The sequence below is a fragment of the Tasmannia lanceolata genome, unplaced genomic scaffold (assembly GCF_043159265.1).
Source record: "Tasmannia lanceolata isolate RefF3 unplaced genomic scaffold, GAP_Taslan_0.1 ptg000019l, whole genome shotgun sequence".
NCBI classification, from domain to species: domain Eukaryota; kingdom Viridiplantae; phylum Streptophyta; class Magnoliopsida; order Canellales; family Winteraceae; genus Tasmannia; species Tasmannia lanceolata.
This window is the reverse complement of record NW_027518696.1, coordinates 31,652,501-31,660,000: the sequence shown is the minus strand read 5'-3', so window position 1 is coordinate 31,660,000 and position 7,500 is coordinate 31,652,501.

The following is a 7,500-nucleotide window of genomic DNA, read 5'->3' as shown; positions in this document are numbered from 1 at the left end:
CAAGGCTAGGCATATAGAGAGGAATCGCATTTTTGCCCGGATAGGCACCGGAATGCTTGGCCTTGGCTTGCCATAGCAGGGCATCGCTGGGTTGGGCTCCCTTGGCCTTCCGGGCGCCTTGGACGCTGTCTTGGGAAGACCATGGGCACAAGGCCATGGCATATAGTGAGGAATGGACCACGGTTGCCAAGGCTAGGCATATAGAGAGGAATGGACCACGGTTGCCAAGGTTGCGCAAGTTTTGGGCATTTTTTGCCCGGATATGCCCAAGTATGCCCCGATAGGCCCGTTACGCCCCGGTATGAACGCGTATGCCCGGATAGACTCGGTATGCCTTGGGATACATGCGTATGCCCCGATAGGCTTGGTACGCCCCGATATGCGCACGTGTGCCCCAGTAGGGCTCGGTATGCCCCGGTATGTACGCGTGTGCCCCGATAGGCCCGGTATGCCCCGATATGCACACGTGTGCCCCAATAGGGGTCGGTATGCCCCGGTAGGTACGCGTGTGCCCCGTAATGCACGTTTCGCTGATCTCCCCGCATGTCCCGCCCCTATATGTAATACTTACTTACTTACTTACTTTCTTTCTTGCTTGCTTGCAATGGTTGGGAGTGCCCGGCATGCCCCGCTGCAGAGACCAAGGGCGCAATGACTTGGCACCGCGGATGCCGGGACTCCGGCACTTCCCGTGGCACTGATGGTTGGTTCCAAAGACAAAAGGCCGTGCAAGGCCACCGCACCGCTGATGATTTTGCTCGTGCTAGCGCCTTTGTGTGGCCAAAGAACATGCGCGAATGCTCCTGTCGGAAGGGTTGGTGTCCTGGCCCCGTCGGGTGTCACGAATGCTCGGTTGCGAAGACCATGGGACCAAAGCCATGGCACGTCGGATGATGGCTCCAGCTGGCGCCCCGGCACTTTCTGTGGCATTGATGCTCGGTTTCAAAGACAAACGTGCGCAGGGCCAGGGGACCGCGGATGACTGCTCGTGCTGGCCTCGTTGGGCGGCATTGATGGTCGGTTGCAAAGAAAATGCGCGATTGCTCGTGTCGGGGACTGGCAAGCCAAGGCCAAGCGAGCCATGGCAACGCGGATGATGGCTCCAGCTGGCGCCCCGGCACTTTCTGTGGCATTGATGCTCGGTTTCAAAGACAAACGTGCGCAGGGCCAGGGGACCGCGGATGACTGCTCGTGCTGGCCCCGTTGGGCGGCATTGATGGTCGGTTGCAAAGAAAATGCGCGATTGCTCGTGTCGGGGCCTGGCAAGCCAAGGCCAAGCGAGCCATGGCAACGCGGATGATGGCTCCAGCTGGCGCCCCGGCACTTTCTGTGGCATTGATGCTCGGTTTCAAAGACAAACGTGCACAGGGCCAGGGGACCGCGGATGACTGCTCGTGCTGGCCCCGTTGGGCGGCATTGATGGTGTGTTGCAGAGAGCATGTGCGATTGCAAGTGTCGGCCGGGTTTGGGTTCCCTTGGGCTTTCGGGCGCCTTGGACGCAGTCTTGCGAAGACCATGGGCACAAGGCCCCGTCCTGGCCCCTTGTTCGATTCGCTCTCGTCTTGCGCTTGCTTCCAAGGTCCTCCATGACCTTCCCCATGGCCTTGCTAGATCCCCCCCATGACGCATGACCTCTGTCCGTTGATTGGTTTTGAGTGCACACCATGCCCGGCTTGGCACCGTGTTGTCGCGTGAGTGGCATTTGGATCGTGCATGGTGGTGGGCTACCTGCCAATGCGCACAAGCCTTGCACACTAGCCTTGCGCACGAGCCTTGCACAAAAGCCTTGGACACAAGCCTTGCGCACAAGCCATGCATACAAGCCTTGCTCACAAGCCTTGGGCACTGGCCCATCGCACTAGCCTTGCACACAAGCCTTGCGAACTAGCCTTGGGCACGAGCCTTGCGCACTAGCCTTGGGCACTAGCCTTGCACACAACCCTTGGGCACTAGCCTTGCGCACCAGCCTTGCCCACAAGCCTTGCACAGCAGCCTTGCACACTAGCCTTGCATACAAGCCTTGCACACTAGCCTTGCACCCAGGCCTTGCTCACTAGCCTTGGGCACTAGCCTTGAGCACTAGCCTTGGGCACTAGCCTTGCACACAGACCTTGGGCACGCAGGCCTTGCACGCTAGGCATGCTTGGGCAAGCAGCTCCCGCAACAAGTCGGCGGGTGTAGGCATGGTTGGGCGCAGATCCCGCATCGTCTCGTCGCGTCTGGGCGCAAACCCGTCGCGTCTCGTTGCGTCTTCAGAAGTCGTCGCTAACAGCACCTTTGGTTGCCACTGGTGGTTAGGCGGGTTGGTTGCGCAAACCCTATAGGAGGGTGGCATGCTGCGGGGCGCTGGAATGCGCAGGTTTAGGGCGTTTTTGCCCGGATAGGCACTGGAATGTGCTGGTTTTGGGCGTTTTTGCCTGGACAGGCTAAGGAATGGGCATGCTTTGGGCGTTTTTGCCCGGATAGGCACTGGAATGGGCTGGTTTTGGGCGTTTTTGCCTGGATAGGCTAAGGAATGGGGCATGCTTTGGGCGTTTTTGCCCGGGCAGGCACTGGAATGCCTGGCCTTGGCTGGGCATTGCTGGGTTGGGCTCCCTTGGCCTTTCAGGCGCCTTGGATGCTGTCTTGTGAAGACCATGGGCACAAGGCCATGGCATATAGTGAGGAATGGACCACGGTTGCCAAGGTTGCGCAAGTTTTGGGCATTTTTTGCTCGGATATGCCCAAGTATGCCCCGATAGGCCCGTTACGCCCCGGTATGAACGCGTATGCCCGGATAGACTCGGTATGCCTTGGGATACATGCGAATGCCCCGATAGGCTTGGTACGCCCCGATATGCGCACGTGTGCCCCAGTAGGGCTCGGTATGCCCCGGTATGTACGCGTGTGCCCTGATAGGCCCGGTATGCCCCGATATGCACACGTGTGCCCCAATAGGGGTCGGTATGCCCCGGTAGGTACGCGTGTGCCCCGTAGTGCACGTTTCGCAGAACTCCCCGCATGTCCCGCCCCTATATGTAATACTTACTTACTTACTTACTTACTTTCTTGCTTGCTTGCTTGCTTGCAATGGTTGGGAGTGCCCGGCATGCCCCGCTGCAGAGACCAAGGGCGCAATGATTTGGCACCGCGGATGCCGGGACTCCGGCACTTCCCGTGGCACTGATGGTTGGTTCCAAAGACAAAAGGCCGTGCAAGGCCACCGCACCGCTGATGATTTTGCTCGTGCTGGCGCCGTTGTGTGGCCAAAGAACATGCGCGAATGCTCGTGTCGGAAGGGTTGGTGTCCTGGCCCCGTCGGGTGTCACGAATGCTCGGTTGCGAAGACCATGGGACCAAAGCCATGTGTCACGGGCCAAATATTTGAGCAACGGAATAACCCGTGCGGCGCCCCAACATGCACGAATGCTAGGGCCAGCCTTCAATCGTGCAAGCCTTTAAAGGCCCTACACGCCAACACCCCTTGATGCTTCAAATGTGCACATAAACTCTAAGCTGTTCAACAGGCTACTTGGCTCAGATCTTGACATGCGCTTCTAGATACCCACACTCATGATCAGCCTGCATCACGAGTACATCGAACATAAGGCCTTGGGGCCTAATGCAAAGTCCATCGAGTACGAGGCATGACGATGCCACGCACCACCCGCCAAGCACTAGGGCTTGGTCATCCAAGGAGCAAGATGCCCCATGGACTGATCCGCAAGGTGTACTCCTCGCGAGGGCAACCGAAGTCGCCCCGGCACGAACCCATGGAAGGCCTAGAGAATGGCCTACCCACGAGACGTACCGCGGTACAGAGGGGCAAACAGTATAAGTAGCCCCCTGCACCGGTCCGCCGCGCAATGCATGTGGGAACCCAACCCACATGCACTGTCTTTGGCCCCCATCCTCAACCAAAGAAACTGGAGCATCCCTATGGATAGCTCGCAGTCCGCACCCAAAGCTCCCTTAGGGCACGCCTACGAGTTGAAGTATGATTTCCTACTGTGTGCAACAGATGCACAAGCAAGTCCTCTTGCAACCCATGAGCAAGCCACCAAGGCTCCTGCCCACACCTGCTGGGCCTAACGGGGGAGAAGTCACAAGTCACAGGGTCACCTCCTCCTATAGTGTTTGGCCAACCAACCCCCTTAACCACCAGTGGCGACCAAAGGTGCTATAAACAACGCATTTCCAAGACGCAACGAGACGAGGCGAGATGGATTCTAATACCGGTTGTGTCCTGAACTGTTTCCCCGTGACACTCCCCCACCTGATAACGTCGACGTCCTCGTCGACACTGAACGCTCTATGAAGCTCAGTTCCACAATAACGATGACTTCTCAATCTTGAAAGCAGCTGCCACTGGTACTTCGACAATCAGCGTATTCTGACTTCTACTACATACCACACTGCCTCAAGTTCTGCCAATCACTGCACTATAGCTCTGCTGGAGTTATCTTCAACAACGATGGTTTTCCCGGACTCCATCAAACTAGGCGAAGGTTTTCTGACGGTGCCTACAAACGCTGTGGATGACGTGCCATCTTTTTCGGCACGGAAGGTTATGGCTCACCTACAACCGGATGACGTGCCACCACTTTCGGCACGGAAGGTTTTGGCTCACCTACAACCGGATAACACGCCATCACTTTCGGCATGGAAGGTTTTGGCTCACCTACAACCGGAAAACGTGCCAACACTTTCGGCACGGAAGGTTTTGGCTCACCTACAACCGGATAACACGCCATCACTTTTGGCATGGAAGGTTTTGGCTCACCTACAACCGGGTAGCGTGCCATCACTTTCGGCACGGAAGGTTTTGGCTCACCTACAACCGGTTAACGTGCCAACACTTTCGGCACTGAAGGTTTTGGCTCACCTACAACCGGTTATGATGGTTCTGAGCACTCCACCAAACTCCATGAGGGCAGAGCGACCAGCTTGAATCATTTCTTCAAGCAACTCTCAAGTTCCTCCTCAGCTACACTCGAGCTTCCTCTGGAGTGGTCTTCCGAAATGGCCAACTTGCACCGCTTCGTCTCTCCCTGAATGTGCCACCACTTCTGGCACAGCACCTGCCTCACTTTCGGCCAAGTGCAGCACTTGCCACCTGCAAAGTGCAAACCAACCACGGAGTCCACAAGCACTCCCAAGCAAAGAGACCACCACATCAGTCTCGCCTCCTCCTGAGGCCAAGAATCCCCTGTTGGGATCAATCAACTGCGACGCTTAGTCTTGCCTGCTTCGGTTCAACACTATAGAACTTGATTTGAACAATCAACCCTTATGCCACAAATGGTCTCCTTGGGCACTTGCGGCTAGTACTCACACTGCTAACCACCCCAAATATTCCATCATTCAGATTGAGCTGTCCTTTCAATTTCGACAAACTAAGAGATTCTAAAGCAGCAAGAAACACACAAACATACCATGTCGTCCCATACCAACACAGTCTGCCCATATGCCATCTGAGCTCACCACACTGTCCCATATCAGCACAACAAACCCATTATCAAATCTAAGCGGCCTTGGCGTTCGTTCCAAGGTCTTTCTGAGAAGAGCATCACGCATGCTCGATTGTAATTGTGAACTGCCATAAAAGTACTTCAGTCATTGACCAGCTCTTCATCCTGAGCATGTCTGCTAATTCGTCAAACTGGTTATGCCATCACACTGAGCAAGCAAATTCACTTCGGTGAGCGCTTTGGTGTCGACACGTTCGACACCTCATCTGATAGGGGAAGGCTTATACCAGCAGCCAACCCCTTTTTTTCATAGCAAGCCCTTAAGGCCATATGCTAACACATCAATGTTTAGCCAACACTGCAACGGAGCATTCACAACTCCCCAACTGCCACTTCCGATCTCACACATCGGTGGGTCACTGAAAGATGCCAACCTGTTCGCTGATGGTTGCAGCTCTAACACTGTATCAAGCTTCGAGCAAATCCATTGAGCAATGCTTAAACAAACACTGATGGTACTAATCTTTGCAGGCCATCGCGCCTCTGTTGCGCGACTCAAGTAGAATAAGGGAGAGTCCCCCGAAAGGAACATACCCACGCAATTTTAGCTCTCCTTCGGCTGACTAATGGACTTTCAAAGTGTTAGATTCAAAGACATCCGCAACTTAGCACTTCCAACTTGGTGTGCTAACATTCAAGCTTTTTTCAACTCCGCCACAACAGAAAGCATTTCCCGTTCCTTTGTGCAAAGCAACATGCACTAGAGATGCGCTAATCATAGCCGCAAACACTGCCACTTGCTGCAACTATGCCAACACAGACACCAACTGTATCATAGCTCCTTAAAAAAAACTCTTGATTCATAACTGCTCTGATCTGGCACTAGATACCATCTGGCACCAATTCTCAAAGCACACTCTGAATACATAGCTTGGACAACCTGGCTCTGATACCAACTGTCACGGGCCAAATATTTGAGCAACGGAATAACCCGTGCGGCGCCCCAACATGCACGAATGCTAGGGCCAGCCTTCAATCGTGCAAGCCTTTAAAGGCCCTACACGCCAACACCCCTTGATGCTTCAAATGTGCACATAAACTCTAAGCTGTTCAACAGGCTACTTGGCTCAGATCTTGACATGCGCTTCTAGATACCCACACTCATGATCAGCCTGCATCACGAGTACATCGAACATAAGGCCTTGGGGCCTAATGCAAAGTCCATCGAGTACGAGGCATGACGATGCCACGCACCACCCGCCAAGCACTAGGGCTTGGTCATCCAAGGAGCAAGATGCCCCATGGACTGATCCGCAAGGTGTACTCCTCGCGAGGGCAACCGAAGTCGCCCCGGCACGAACCCATGGAAGGCCTAGAGAATGGCCTACCCACGAGACGTACCGCGGTACAGAGGGGCAAACAGTATAAGTAGCCCCCTGCACCGGTCCGCCGCGCAATGCATGTGGGAACCCAACCCACATGCACTGTCTTTGGCCCCCATCCTCAACCAAAGAAACTGGAGCATCCCTATGGATAGCTCGCAGTCCGCACCCAAAGCTCCCTTAGGGCACGCCTACGAGTTGAAGTATGATTTCCTACTGTGTGCAACAGATGCACAAGCAAGTCCTCTTGCAACCCATGAGCAAGCCACCAAGGCTCCTGCCCACACCTGCTGGGCCTAACGGGGGAGAAGTCACAAGTCACAGGGTCACCTCCTCCTATAGTGTTTGGCCAACCAACCCCCTTAACCACCAGTGGCGACCAAAGGTGCTATAAACAACGCATTTCCAAGACGCAACGAGACGAGGCGAGATGGATTCTAATACCGGTTGTGTCCTGAACTGTTTCCCCGTGACACATGGCACGTCGGATGATGGCTCCAGCTGGCGCCCGGGCACTTTCTGTGGCATTGATGCTCGGTTTCAAAGACAAACGTGCGCAGGGCCAGGGGACCGCGGATGACTGCTCGTGCTGGCCTCGTTGGGCGGCATTGATGGTCGGTTGCAAAGAAAATGCGCGATTGCTCGTGTCGGGGACTGGCAAGCCAAGG